Source organism: Cetorhinus maximus, chromosome 3 (assembly GCF_964194155.1).
Source record: "Cetorhinus maximus chromosome 3, sCetMax3.hap1.1, whole genome shotgun sequence".
NCBI lineage: Eukaryota > Metazoa > Chordata > Chondrichthyes > Lamniformes > Cetorhinidae > Cetorhinus > Cetorhinus maximus.
Genome location: NC_135881.1, coordinates 73,071,081 through 73,087,114, shown reverse-complemented (window position 1 = coordinate 73,087,114; position 16,034 = coordinate 73,071,081). Strand labels below are relative to the sequence as shown.

General features: G+C 40.2%; 1 protein-coding gene across 2 annotated transcripts in view; it reads right to left on the bottom strand.

Moving 5' to 3' along the window:
- Window positions 1-15,818, bottom strand: part of LOC144678722 (serine/threonine-protein phosphatase 6 regulatory ankyrin repeat subunit A-like) — a 141,687-nt gene extending 125,869 nt beyond the window's left edge. Inside the window, exons 1-3 of one of the 2 annotated variants that reach the window (XM_078538557.1) lie at window positions 15,734-15,818; window positions 14,143-14,213; window positions 814-1,014 (exon numbers count right to left, since the gene is read on the bottom strand). The gene's annotated coding sequence lies outside the window, so the exon portion shown is untranslated. Of the gene's footprint in view, window positions 1-813; window positions 1,015-14,142; window positions 14,214-15,733 lie in introns of those variants that run through there. The other variant, XM_078538558.1, reaches the window with a different exon arrangement.
- Window positions 15,819-16,034: the final 216 nt, after the last annotated feature.

Sequence of the window (16,034 nt, the reverse complement as noted above, 5' to 3'; positions counted from 1 at the left end):
ACTGACAAAACAACGCCACAAGATTTCACATTTTTAGCAAAAACAAGCTTTACTGTATATCAAAAAGAATTATTCTGTATCTCCTGTCACTGCCGCTGATGTCATCATTGTGCAGCCATTGGTACTGCTTCCTGCTCACTACGCCCCTGCTACTCCTCCCACCACCCTCTACTGCTCAGGCATAGGTCTGGCTTCATCTCTTGACTTCCAAGGGGCTATAAGCTACATAAGACCGAAAGCTGACACAGTCTCTTAGCTGCTTCTCCAAACATTAACCAGCCTTGCCTGCTAGCTATGCTCTAACTGAATTCATAGAAATAAGTTCAAAACAAAGAATCTCACTAAACTCCATCCACTTTCATAACCATGCGACACACAGCCTGTGCCCAGGTAGAAATGCAAATTAACCATTTTTTAATTCCAACGCTTTCCTTAATTCTGGGAAACCAGATGAATAACTTATCATTTACTGGAATAACTAAGTTCTTTTGATAAGTAAGCCCTGCTGTTTATGATTTTACCTTTCTAGCTGCTAACCTAAGTCAACATGGTCCCAACCATTCAAGTGTAATAAACTCCAAGTTTGCTTTAATTGTATTTACTTCAGGGTTGCTTTTACCAGTTTCTCAACCAGATACTCCATTTTCTACAGTTAAAACCTTAATTCCAAAAACTAAAAGTTACATTCAAAAACATATGAATTGTGAACCAGATACTTGCAACAATATAAAGCAGTTATTTTTAATTAGGAAAAAGACAACTAACCCCAATTATTCAACTTTAGCCCGCTTTATAACAGTTTTAATAGAATACCTCTACATGTCCACTGAAGGCAGCATGGTGTAAAGCAGTTCTCCCTGCTCGGTCGGAGACATTTACATTACTTAAAAGGGGAACCAGAGCTTCGGCACACTTCACAGCCTTGTTTGCAGCAGCAATATGTAATGGAGTCTGCCAGTTTTTGTCACGAGCATTCACATCAGCCGAATGCTTCAAAAGCACCTGAACTGCATCCTAAATTGAAATAAACAGTTAAGCAGAAGATTACGGTATACAATATGAAAGCAAAGTCAGCCACTGGAATATATAGCTGACCATCTGGACTAAATTTAAACATATTTTAAATCCCAAAGGGCTATTTTACTCCGTTCTCACAGTCTCCAACATCTGCAGGAACAGACCTCCTAGCTGACTAACTAGCATGGAATCAAACTTTTAAGATTAGTATTCCACTGTTTCAGACAGCAAGGAAGTAAACCGATGTCCCAACATTTTCACTGAGTCACTGCAATGAAGGGAAAAGGAAAGTAGCCCATAAATAGTAGCTGACAGCTGATTTTGTTTAAACACAAGCAGTTAATACTTAGTGAAACACAGTATCGCTCTGCACCAAGATAACAAAAATAGTTCAGAATTTAGTTCTTAGAATATGTTATGCAGTTCAATGCATCCCTGCAATTGTTTGTGAGTAACATTGGAAATTTTCCATCGTTTTTTACCCTAAACATAGAAGAAAAGCTGCAACATACAGTGAACTGAAATAAATTAACTCCTCAGCAATAGTACAAACATTATATATAGATCTTTTTCCTAAAAGGAGAATAGTTAAAAGATGAACACAACTGACATAGCCAAATCATTTAAAATAAACTGAAATGACTCATTTGGAATATTTGTAGATATTTCACATCAAAAAGGATCTTTTGTTTTAATATTCGGGTTTCCTTCATCCTTTTTACATCAGCAAGTTGAAGTTTAGATTCTACATACTAGATACAGATTTTATTTCAATGCATGATTTAAACCCACAGCAAAGCTCTTTAATCTGGGAAAAAAAAATAGGAATAGAATAATCATTTCAAGATGAGACGGCACCAAACCAGCATCAGCTCCGAATAACAAAGAGAAACTCATGGAATTAGTTTATTTAGCTATGTAAACCAAAAAGTTATTTCACTCACATTCACTTATATAAGTTATAGACATTTGACAATATGAGGAAAAACAGAAAATGCTAGAACTGGACAGCAGGGCAGTCAGCAACATAGAAGAAAAAAGTTAAATTATCCAGTTAAAGCATTATCAGACCTTGCAGCAATGATTCAACATAACATTTACAGCACTGGAGCCTACTTGGCCAAACTTCAACGGGAGTTGTCTAATTTGCCTGCAACCTTTTACATTTTAGTGAAGTTCAATAGCCACTTCTAGCAAAGAATTCCATGTTGAAATAAACCTTGTGTCCGCAAAACCGTTCTGAGCTCTCTGTTCTCCTGATAGAAAGTACTTGTGTTGGCAGTGGGCTGAATTTTCCATGCCCCTTGGCGTCAGCCATCATGGTGGGCATGAGGGGACAATATGGCGGAAAGGCCAAAAATCAGTTTCACGCCGTTGTGAAACCAATTTGCAATCGCCTGCTCCACCCATTAATGGCAGGCTGCCTTACCCGCTGCCGGATGTCGGAACTTCATTTTAATACATCTGCATATCATTATCAGCCCTGCCGCCAGAATCATTCCCCCACACCGGATCATCTGGGCATGTCGACGTGGTTACATGTGGTTACATAAGTGTATAATTGCACCTGGCGAGCTGCACTTCACTCAGAACTTCGAGGTTTATTTGCCTACCTTGTTTCGGGCAGCACTCGTAGTCATCAGCGCCAGGTTTCGCAGGTAGCACCACATCATTTTTAGTGGGGTTCACAGGCAGGTCTCTACCTACCAGCCATAAGGCAGTGGTGGCTTTTCAACGGCTGCAGGGCCAGGGTTTGCTTGGGGAAGGGGGAGAAGTGACCTCAAGCAAGGGAAGAGACTGCAGGGCGAGGGCTGTACTGGGGAAGGGGGTACCCGAGGGTGTGGGGGGGGCACATGTTGATCTGTGCAAGTGGCCTCAAGATGGCGAGGGCTGAGCAGGCAGTCTCCAGAGATGAAATGAGGCCAGATGAAGATGTGAGGATGTGAGAGAGAGACTGAGTGAGTGGTGATGACCCTTGAGCTGGCAGGGCATGAGATGTGATGGCTTTGAGAGTGAGAGAGTTTAGAGTGATGAGATGGATGCCTTACCCTGGGGGTACGGACGAGGTCATTCATCCTCTTTCTGCCGACCTCTTCTGTGCAGCGTTGACACTGATCACCACTGCCACCGCCTCCCAAGCCACAGTGATGAGATTACGGACCTCCTGCAGCCAGAGCGGGGGTGGAGGACATCATGTGAGCCTCCGAAAGAGTCACTGAACTCTTCTTGGCTTTCAGGGCCATGTCTTCACTGGAGCAGTCCTGGGCTGCAAGCATTGTGAACTGTGTGGGTGGCTGCAGTTTAGATATGGCACCCAGAGCGAGGAAAACAGTGAGGTAATGGCGTGACGGGCGATTCAGAGGCCACCCGCCAGCGAGACGGCATGAATTGTGTGTCTACATAATTAACGAAGCAGGAAGCGGACGATATGGCACGATAAACCACCATTGCAGCCAGCAGGTAAAACATCCTTTTTCCCGCCCGCTACCGCCCTTAGTTCAAATCTGGGATGACTCCGCTCAGTGATTAGACAAAATGATTCATTTTGAGGTATGTCTTTCTCCTGTTTATTTATTATTCAGTGTTACAAATAGGGGAGAGGGGCAAACTGAACTCCTTTATTTTTCTCGCCATCCGTCCATAAGCAGGGCTGTTTTACTTTTGAAATAGGCTGTGGCATGTTTCTCCAACCGTCTGTTTATGAAGTCAATTTTTACAGTGACCCGCAGCAAACTTTCTTTAAATTCAGAAGTATAGTTTTTTCATACATTCAAACCCGACGGCATCAGTGGCCGCAACTACATACATACACAAGGAGAAGACATGGATATTTACATGAATGCCAGAGTTCAGAATGTTAAGAGTGAGAGCTCCTTTGTGCAGGAATTGAAGTTCAAAAAGGTTCAGCGAGCTAAAAGCAAAAGTTGCAGAATTCCTTTAAAGTTGGTGGTGACACAGCTAGATGAGGTTGGTATGCAGAGGCTTGGTCTGCTCTGCAGGCAATGCCAGGAACCTTCCAGAGAACCAGGCTTCAAGGAGGATTAGACTCGAGGCAGGCTTTGTCAGCCTGGAATCTGCTTCAGTGTTGACAGGCTGGAGGTTAAAAGCAGGCTTAGTTGCAAGTCTAGAAAGAACTTTCTAAAGCCCTGGAGCTTATGTCATGTGATGCTGTCCATTAATGAGTCATTTGCAGGCTAACAAGCTGTTCCTATGCCACTGGCCAAAATCCATTGTTCACCTTAGGAGATTTATGGTGGTTATTATCACCTCTGCGGGTATAAGGAATTTTGATGGCTCTCCCTTTGTTATAGGAATAGGTTGGGGAGACGGATAGTCTTCTGGTCCCTAATTTTGTTGATTGTAATGCGTCCTCACAATGAAAGGTGAGAGATTCCACAAGGATGAGGGTGGGGCTTTTGGTTCAGCAAAATCCACATTTTAAATAAGCAAAAAAGTAACTAGGGAACGAGAGAGGATTTTAAACTAAATAGTGGGACAAGGGATCATATTGAGGAAATGTTGTAAATGAAGACTGGAAGCAAGGCAAGAGCGAAAGGTATTGATATGGGAAATGATAAACAGACCATAGCAGGAAGAGATAGGGAGTACATTCTAAGAGTAAAATCAGCAGATAAGGCTGGAGGCTACAAAAATGGTAGGAGGACAAAATTAAAGGCTCTGTATCTGAATGCACGTAACATTTGTCATAAAACAGATGAACAGAGAGCACAAATAGAAATAAATAAGTACAATCTGATAGCCATTATAGAGCCACAGCTGCAGGATGACATAGATTGGGACATAGATTCACATAAATGGATACATGACATCTAGGAAGGACAGGAAGCTAGGAAAAGGTGGAGGGGTAGCTCTGTTAATTAATTACGGTATTAGCACATTAGAGAGGGATGACCTAAATTCAGGAAACCAAGATGTAGAAACAGTTTGGGCAGAGATGAGAAATGTTAAAGGCAAGCAGTCATTTGTTGAAGTGGTGTACAGACCCCCTAACAGTAACCACACGGTAGGACAGAATATAAAGGAAGAAATAACAGAAAGGTATGTCAGAAAGGTATGGTGATAAACATTGGGTTTTAATCTACATATAGAACAGAAAAATCAGACAGGCAAAGGTAGCCTACATAGGGAGTTCACAGAAGTTTCTGGATAGTTTCTTAGAACAGCACGTTCTGGAGCTAACCAGACAGTAGACTATATAAGGCCTGGTATTGTGCAACGAGACAGGATTAATTAATGACCTCATAGTGAAGGCACCCTTAGGTATCAGCGATAATACGATGATTGAATTTTATATTCAGTTTGAAGGAGAGAAGAGTAGGTCCAAGACTAGTATTTTAAACTTAAATAAGGGCAATTATGAAGGCATGAAGTGAACTGGCAAATTAGGTTAAGGGACAGGTCAATAGAGGTGCAGTGGCAGACATTTAAGGGGATATTTCAGAATACACAGAATAGATACACTACAACGAGAAAGAAAAATTCCAAGGGGAGTACACACCATCTGTAGTTAACCAAAAAGTTAAAGATAGTATCAAACTTAAAGAAAAAGCATATAATTGTGCAAAGATGGGTGGCAGGTTAGAAGATTGGACAGAATATTTTAAAAAAGCAAAGAATAACTAAAAGATTAATAAGGAGGGAAAAATTAGAGTGCGAAAGAAAGCCAGCTAGAAATATAAAGACAGATAGTAAGGGTTTCTATAGGTATTAAAAAAAGAGTTAGCAAAACAAGTGTTGGTCCTATAAATAGTGAGTCTGGGTAATTAATAATGGAAAATAAGGAGATGGCAGATGAACTGATCAGGTATTTTGCAACAGTCTTCACTATAGAGGATACAAATAACACCCCAGAAATAGATGTAAATCAGAAAGCGGAAGGCAGGGAGGAACACAGGAAAATTACAATCACCAGGGAAGTGGAACTGAGCAAATTGTTGCAGCTGCGGGCTGACAAGTCTCCAGATCCTGATGGACTTCCTCCTAGGGTCTTAAAAGAAGTGGCTAGAGAGATAGTTGATAGTTTGGTTTTAATTTTCCAAAATTCCCTAGATTCAGGGAAGATTCCGTTAGATTGGAAAATAGCAAAAAGGGAGGGAGACAGAAAGCAGGCAACTACAGGCCAGTTAGCTTAACATCTGTCATAGGGAAAATGTTAGAAGCTATTAAATATGTTATGGCATGGTACTTGGAAACATTCAAGGTAATCAGGCAGTCAACATGGTTTTGAGGGGCAAATCATGTTCAACCAAAGTATTGGAATTCTCTGAAGTAACATATACTGTGATGGATATACTGTACTTAGATTTCTAGGAGGCATTTGATAAGGTGCCACATCAAAGGTTAATGTTGACAATAAAAGCCCACGGTGTAGGGTGTAAGATATTGGCCCGGATAAAAGATTGGCTAGCTTACAGGAAACAGAGTGTAGGCATAAATGGGTCATTTTCTGGTTGATAAGATGTAACAAGCGGTGTGCCACAGGGATCAGTGCTGGGATCTCAACTTATTACAATTTATGTAAATGGCTTGGACGAAGGGACTGAAGGTACGTTTACTAAATTTGCTGACGACACAAAGATGGGTAGGGAAGTAAGTTGTGAAAAGGACATAAGGAGGCTACAAAAAGATATAGATAGGTTAAGTGAGTGAGCAAATATCTAGCAAATGGAGTATAATGTGGGAAAATGTGAAATTGTCCATTTGGCAGGAAAAATAAAATAAGCATATTATCTAAATGGTGAGACAATGCAGGGCTCTAAGACGCAGCAGATCTGGATGGTCTCGTGCATGAATCACAAAAGGGTAGTGTGAGGTAAAGCAAGTAATTAGGAAAACTAATCGAATGTTATTGTTTATTACGAGGCGAATTGAATACAAAAGTGGGGGGGGGGGGTTATGCTTCAGTTATACAGGACTTGGTGAGACCACATCTAGAGTACTGCGTGCAGTATTGGTCCCCTTCTTTAAGGAAGGATGTAAATGTGTTTGAAGCAGTGCAGAGAAGATTTACTAGACTAATGCCAGGAGTAGGTGGTTTATCCTGTGAGGGAAGATGGACAGGCTAGGCTTGTAACCACTGGTTTTTAAAGGAGTAAGAGGTGACTTGATTGAAACATTTAAGATCCTGAGGGGTCTTGGCAGGGTGGATGTGGAGAGGATGTTTCCTCTTGTGGGGGAAGCTAGAACTAGGGGTTACCGTTTAAAAATAAGGGGTCGCCTATTTAAGATAAAGATGAGGAAAAATTTTCTCAGAGGATTGCAAATCTTTGAAACTCCCTTCCTCAAAAGGCAGTAGAAGCAGGGTCTTTGAATATTTTTAAGGCAGATAGCTTCTTGATAAGCAAGGGGGTGAAAGGTTATCAGAGGTAGGTGGGAATGTGGAGTTGAGGTTACACTCAGATCAGCCATGATCTTATTGAATGACGGAGCAGGCCCAAGGAGCCGATTGGCCCTCTCCTAATTCGTATGTTTGTAAGATTTGATTTAAACAGTTTAAGGAGGTGAGGGGAGGTGGCGTCATAGTGGCATTGTCACTAACTAGTGTTTTAGAGGCCCAGGGTAATGCTCTGGGGACCTGAGTTCAAATCCCACCATGGCAGATAAAAAAAAAATCTGGAATTAAAAGTCTGATGATGACCATGAAACCACTGCCAATTGTCGAGGGATCCCATCTGGTTGACTAATGTCCTTTAGGGAAGGAAATCTGCCGTCCTTACCTTGTCTGGCCTACATGTGACTCCAGACCCCCACACCACATGGTTGACCCTTAAAGGGGTGGGCAGTAAATGCTGGCCTAGCCAGTGATGCCCACATCCCAAGATTGAATTAAAAAATGATCGCTTTCATCTCCTTCTTAGGGGCATGACGCCAGTGAAACAAGTATTTCAATTTTTGATTCAAATTTATAATTTTTAAAATTCATTGCTCAAGCATGATTTCAGGATTTAATGTCAGAGAGTTTGATTTGCTGCAGAATTTAAGTCACATCAAACTATAGAATTTTGTGCAAATTATTTTCCAATTTACAAAGCAATTGTGCAGTGCACTCAGGTCATAGCAGTGACATCCATATACATTGTTATGAGCGTTTTTTAAATTAATTCGTAGTCAGATTTTTTTTATATAGTACTCCAGGTCAAAAAACTGGACCTTCAAAAATTGTGCAAAATTCCTAATGATAAGTATGTTTTTTGTTTCTTTTGTGAAAAATCTGTGAACTTTTTGACCCTTTAGAGATTATGATGGTTGTCCTAGCTTAAATTTCTAGCTTCTGCACTTCCTGTTATCAAGGCTCTCTATTCAACTCCTATAGCTTCTTTGGTTGTTCTTTACTTCAATCTTGACTGAATTTGATTCTGCATTTTAGCACTACGCTTTTTCTTAATCTCGATTGGAAGTTAATCCGAGTTAGTGTAAAACTAACTTAAATTTATACTGTTTCTCCTTTCTGCACACCCTTGTTTGCCCTTCTCTTCTTGCTAGCATAATTTTTACAATGCACTGTTTGTAAATCACACCACCAGTAAAACCAAAACACGGTTTTGCCATGGGATCCCTCTAGGCCCAGTCTCACTAATACTTTCGGCGGTTTCCACAAGAAATAGGTTTTCGATGGAATGACCCCTAACCACCTACCCCTTGCATGTTTCCGATATGTAGATGATATGTTTGTTATATTTGAATCTGTAGCTGAATGTAAGAATGCCCTTACACACCTTAAAGGGTTCAATCCCGTGCTAAAATTAATCTTTGAACTGGAGCAGTCTAATGAGCTCCCTTTCCTTGATGTAGTAGTTGAGAAACCTACTAATGGGTTCTCTACTATTTTCTACCACACGCCTATCTTCACTGGTCAAGATATGCTTTGGGTCTCTACAGCTCCATGGTTTATAAAGATGGGCCTTATCAGCAATCTCATAAATAGGGCCCAAGCCATTTTCTCACCATGCAAGCTTGACCCCAAAATAGGGCGCATCAGAGCTATCCTGCAGTATAATGGCTACCCTAATCACAACATTGGTCACTGTGTATCACGGAAACTCACGAATGGGCTGACAACCACCACTGCCCAGTCTATCTTAAATTACCCTGGAAGAGTAAAGCAGGTGAAGCTAGCCTTTTCACACTGCTATTATGCTGTAGCAACACATGGTATTTTCCACTAACAGGATGCCGCCGTCAAGCCAAAAAAAAGACGTTCTGCCAACCATACAAATGAGTAATGTGGTATATCAATTTCAGTGGCCGGTCCAATACCATGTGCGTAGGCTGTATGTCCCAACTCTGGCGGATTGTATGAAACAGCACGTCCCTTTGGCTGTCCACAATAGGCAGAGTACTAACCGTACTCAACCAGCACATGCTTGCAAACCTCAGAACATAATGTCTAACGTTAGATGTATTCCGCTATTGGTCAGAACACCCAGAATTGTAGCAAGTGCTAAGAATTACATTAACAATTAATTTAAGGTTGGTTGAGCTCGTACTTAGGCTTACTGGATGCTACATGTATTCGTATGCAAGGACCTATCCTCTGCAAGCAGAAAGGACATGTCCAGGCATTGCACCTTTTTTTGAATTAAACAAAAGCATGGGGGGCTGGGAACAATAGTTCCCTGATGTACGCTCCATGGCAACGCCTCCAACAATTAGAGTCAACTTGCCAACCAATCAGCACCCTTTTCTCATGCAGTATAAATTGTTGCTCCGTTTGAACTTTGGCATTCCTGCATCTCTCCTGATGAGTGCAAGACAATAGGCATCGACAGCATTTCCCTTTATTTCAGAAAACATGGCTTATTCAGATTTTATCTAGGCAGTGGTATTTCAGGTGATCGCGCATCAGCTGAACATTCAAAATCACCAGAAGCATAAAGGTTCATTATACATACTGCTGATCCTGTCAGCTGTGTTTAATGTATGTATGAGCAGTCCACCAACCTACTTGGCTTGCAATTTATTTTCCTCACTCTCAACATTGTATGCCTTTTGTACATCTGATGTGCTGTTGCCCCTTAATTTCGCGTTACGTTCTGTTCTCAGATTTGCGCTATGTTGGGCATACAACTTACTCAGTATTTAATATACTGGAAGTTGAATAAAAGTGTACAGATCCAATGATTTTAAGTTCTCAAAATTCCAACAAGAAACTAGACAAAAACAACTAGGAAAGCATATTTTTAAATCAGGTTGGGGGAGGAGGTGGTAAAAAACTTTCAAAAAAATACAAGCAATCGAAAAACACAGCAAGAAACAACATTCAAATTTTACAACAGACTTCTGAAAAATACAACTAAATCATATGTTGTGAAGTAATCTGAACACAAAATTAACCTAATATTAAATGGAGGAAAATAACTTAAGAAAATTGAAAACTAACCTCTCCAAAAAATTATACAAAGAGACAAGAAATTTTGTAGCTGCCCCATAAAAGGGTAACATCCTCAACATACCAATGAATACCTCGACCTTCGTTACAATATTAGCTCAACATTTTGGGAAGTGAATAGATGGATGTGGTTTTCTGCTGCTTAAGGCAGTCCAAAAACAAAACATGATGAATACAACCACCATTTGAATTTACCTGGGACATGCTGAATTATTTTCATTATCATTCCATTCTCTTATCTGATTTAAACTGGAATGGAAAATTTAGTGATTTAGTGATGAAACAAAAGTTAGCAGCAGTAGAAAAGGCAAGAAATTAAAATGGGGGAAATAAACATGGGTACAGTATGAATCCCAAATGTCAAATTTCAGAAGAAGCACAAGCCAGCCAAATTTTTGAAATTAAAAATGTTAACTAAATACATGCTCAAAAAAAATATCAGCACATTGAAATGTTACATTTATCTAGTTTCAGAAATCATATCATGCTTGGCATGGATTTTTTAAAAAAATGTAACCAAAGTTGCTAACATGCTGAATTTTTGTCACATTAAAATAATCAATTTCCATACATTTTTAAATAACAACTTCAGTTTTCATCTTCATGGTTTAGGATGTCAGAACTCACCATGTGCTATTGTCTCACAGGGTACAACAACCTCGAAAAACAGCATAAAACTAAAACTGAAATACTGAAAATTTTTGGTGCTTTATGATAAACAGGAAACTTACTGCCTCAGTTTATCTCCCATCTCTTTAACCAAAAGCAAATGTAGCAAAATTTCCCTACTATATTTTATATAAAATTGTAGCTAAATAAGTTTAGCACCAGCAATCCATTGGAAGCATATGCCCTTCAGTTACCTGAGAGATACATTTCTGTTCTAGCAAAGTATTATTTTTCTCCTCATTTCAAGACCCGCTGTCTATTCCCAGAAAGAGTCAACTTGAGAATTGTTGGCATGTCAGATCCTAGTTCAGGCAGTTAGGAATCCATGCCTCATATCAGTACATAACACAAGCTGACGCTTCCATGCAATACTGAGCAAGTACAGAAAGTCACCCCACTTAACGTCATTTCACCTTAACATTTTTTTTAGGGCTTGTTTATCGATTTGCAGCCATTTTCGCTTTTACATCGTCTGCACTCTGGCCCCGCGTGCTGCATCCGGGCCAGCTGCCACCATGTTCTGGTGCTGGAACCGCCGTCACCAGAGGCCGAGGCCGTGGGGGAAGAGCAAGGCCCAAGATCCTGGAGCAGGAGCGCAGGGTAGGGAAACCAGACCCAGAGGCTCAGCTGGGACAGGCACTGCCACTCGGAGTGGTGCCATGGCTTGGGTTAGGAAGGGTGGTGAAGTCTGAGTAACAGGGCGGGGGAGTGGGGTCTCTAACTCCATCAGCAGCCCAAGACAGGGGCCTGGCCACAGCAGACTGTCAGGAAGGGGTCCAGAGAGAGAAAAAGATAGAGTAGTAAAAGGGAGAGAGAGAAAGGAAAGCATGCAAAAAGTTGAGCTTTCAGGAGTGCTGTGGGTGAGACACAGAAGCTGTGCTACTCAGGGTTTGTTTGGGTAATTTAGAGTTATCTAATTTGAATTTATATAGTATCTCTAATATATTCAGTGATTTATTTTAATTTGTAAGTTATTCCAGCTTGAGATGCGCTGCGCATGTACAATACAGTTTTTCAACTTGTACATTGTTCTTTCTGAACAAGAAATGTCCAAAGGCACCTAACTCTGGTTTTAACATTGATTCCTATAGGAACCCATGAATCACTTCAAGTTGTTTCACTTGAAGTCACGATTTTCAGGAACACAACCACAACTTTAAGTGAGGATTTGCTGTACTTCATTGCTGGAGGTAGCATCCTTTGGATGAGACATTAACCCAAAGCCAATTCTTCTTGCTCCGGTTGTTTAAGTGCACTTGAAGATCAGGGAGTTCTCTATATACTGGACAATACTCCTCTCTCAACCAACACAGCCACAGTCAGCTTGAACTATTCATTTAATCATTTTTGTAAGATCTGGTTTGCAAGATGATTGCTGTTTGCAGATATAATAGTCATTGCACTTTAATGTAATTCATTGTAATTGAAGCACTTTAAAATTTAGTGATAAATTCTAATTTTAAGTGAATAATTATAATTTCAACAGTCTTCACAGACTCATTCAAAGTTGCTGCACTGCAATAATAGTAGATTCATCATTCTAACAACAGTAAGAAACACATCAGATTTTTTTTTAAGTACTGGAATGCAGAAACGTCCATTCTTGCAAGTAGGTCTCAGTTTTAAGCTCAATTATTTATTGATTATATACCTTTCCAGATTCTTAAGCTCCTCAAAGCTGTTATAAAAGGTTGCAAGCAATGGAAACAAAATGAAAGGAAAGTGAGAAAAAAGAATTGGGACAGAAACATTTAGATAATTTTTTTTAAATAAAAAGAATAATTGCTAAAATCTCACACAGCTCAGTCACAACACTCCCACTGCAAGTTTGAAATTGAGGCATAGGGTCTCCCAGGTGCCATAGGCATCAACTATCCATATCATGTTTGGAAGCTCCTGGCTGCAAATTGACTTCAAAGACAACATTTCTTGCTTGAGCTGACCATTGCCCCATAATGCAGGACAACTTGCTACTTCTGAAAATCTGCAATATCAGCACATGTGCAGAAAAGGCAAAATTCTGCCTACTGTCACGCCACTAAGCAAAGTCAGAAGCACTATATCTTCAAAGCTGGAACAAAAATGGGGGTTGGCTAGTATCATGGTGATAGAAAAACACAAATCTGTCACCCTCAAAGTTATGACGAGCTCTGGCTCTTCCCTGCAAGACCTCCGCTCACTGGCTGTACCTAGAAACAGCAACCTGGGTACTGTAGTCACTTCAGTGGTCAATGGAAGAAAACCAACTCTGCTGCTTAATATGAAAACCACAGACTAAATTTAAAAAATTCCAGAAGGCAGAAAATTGTTCCTGCATATCTGTATTCTTTCTGGATTTTGTGCCATAAACTAAGCATGTTTATTTCACAATATGATGGCTGATACACAATGTATCATCAGCATGTCAGGTTACGATCTCCGTAGAGACCGATAACGTGGAATTAATTGTTTCTAAATCTGACATTCCTAACACCTCCCCATGGGGCTCAGAGACAAATTTTACATCTAGATATGAAATTTGAAATGCATACGACCATTTCAAGATGCATATGAGTACTATCCTCAATAGTTGCAGTGGGGCAGCCTTTATTTGGCCCATGAAATGATTTGGGGCTGCCAATGCCAGAAAATAATTTTTGTGGAAATTTCATGCCAAGAATAGAGCAAATCTTTATTGAAGCATCAGAAGTCCATAGAAATGAAAGCCAATCTCAAACAGGTCTTCAGCTGTTAGCTGCAACATCAGACATTTTTCAATAGTAGTGGATTTATAGCTGCAAGACCTTACACCAGGCCTTCAACACCAGCATATGAACTGCCAAATTATATAATATGCAAAATTCTAATATTTATTTACATTTTTAAATGTTAATTTTATTTTTTCCTAAAACAAGACCTTTCCTGGTTACAACACTATTGCAGTCAAGATGATCCACTAAGCTGATGATTTCTAATGTTTGCAAAACATGAAAAAGCAAAATCAGCTGTGCGCAGGGGCTTTAAGATCAAGTTCTGCAATGACAAGGTGAAAAGTCATTTACACTTACCTCACTGCAAGAGGCAACAGCACGATGCAGGGGAGTCAACCATTTGTTGTCTTTGGCATTAACTCTAGCTCCTACAAGTAAAAAATTATACAAGTAATAGTGTATCTATACAACAACGGCCTGCACAGAACTTCTCACCAATCTCATATAATTGTAAGATTAGCTGAGGATGAGGAATTTAGTTGAAACCTTTCTGCACAATGTGCAACGGAATAACAAGGATGAGTAGAATAACCTGCAACACCGGCTCAAAACAAGTCAACTGCTAGGGTCCAAAGCTCATTAACCCCTTCAATTAAGACTTGGCCAAGACCAATTTTAAATATATAAAATTCCAAAAGAATTTACTGTTTAAATGAATCTGACACAGATTTGTGGAAACAAAGGTCAAAATACAAGATAAATATGGTCTGCCTGTTTGATTCTGAAGGCAACTTTTAAGAAATGCCAAGTACAGGGTTTGAAGCATTATATAGAGCAATTTGGACTTGCACCCTTAGAGTTCCCTGCCAGCATTTCTTCTGACGTCTAGGTGGCTGTCTGCTCATTTATATGAAGTAGGAAAAGCAGCAAGTAAACATGAAGCAGAAATTAAAATTTTCTCTACATCTGGCACAGGAGTGCTTGCTGCAGGCACTACCAAAAGTTAGAAACTTGTAGCAGAGCAAGGCCGTTGGTTAATCTTCAGTCCCCAACACCCAATTAAGGGAGCAATGTAACGTTCCCAGTCTGGCTGGGAACTCTGCCCAGAACAGCCTTATAAGGCCTCAGTGAAACTCTTGCCAGCTCAGAGCTGACATGAACTTCACAGAGGTCCTTTCAAATAAGCAAGAAGCTCTGTAAAGAAAGGTCATTGAGCCCAGAAGGAAACAATTATCTTTCTTGACTGGAAATTGGCACTTTCCATAGCTGAGAGCTTTACCACCTTGGTTTTCATCAACCCATGATGGGCCTCAAACAGTTTACCATGGAGCTGCTGAGACCCATTTTGTCTTACAGTGGTGGATTGAGGCAGGCACCAACAGAGCATATGTGGGCACAAAAGCCAGCCCTAATTGTACAGATGTCCTCACAGTTTGAGGTAGGGTCAGCATCTTCAGGTTTGGGAACACATCAGTCTTGCACCAACTTCATTTGGTTAGCAGAGTGAGACCAATGGAATTTTGACTCTGTGTTTGAGCGGTAAATTAGTGCACACTTTGTTTAGTGTAATTTGTTAAGTCCTAGTTTTTATTCGGTGCTTTAGGGTTCCCAACTGATAAACTCTAAGGAATTGAATGGCACTTTATGGCCATATCTACAATATTGCTGAGTATCTGACAAAAAAATAGCTGTTAAAAGGCTTTGTAAGCTACCTTTATTTTCAACCTGGATTAGTTTGTACCATGGAAGTGAGATGTACAATAAAGTTTAGAGTAATTAAACTTTGGATACAGAAAGCAAGAATGCAAAATCCAAATCGTAAACATTGCCTGGTACTTTCACAGGGGCTTTCCTGATCTCCTGCTGCAACCTCAGAAGATCTTGTGAAAATTCCAGAGAAAATACAAATATTTGTCTTGACTGGCTAAACTGTATGATTGAAATATACCTGATAGAATAAGGAGTTCAATAATTTCAGCATCTCCTAGATATGCAGCAGCATGCAAAGGAGTTCTCTTCTCAGCATCCTACAATGAGAGGAAAAATCATTTTAGAGTAAGTCTCCTATTTGTATCTAGGTGACAATGCTAATAAAAGACATGTAGTAGCGCTCGTAATTTCAAGCCAAAAGTAGTAACTTGTCATCTAAAGTTTAACTAACAGTACGACAGCATTCCCCTCAAATTCCATAGTCAAGACACATAGTTCATAGATTCTTACATCACAGGAGGCACCATTCGGCCCATCAT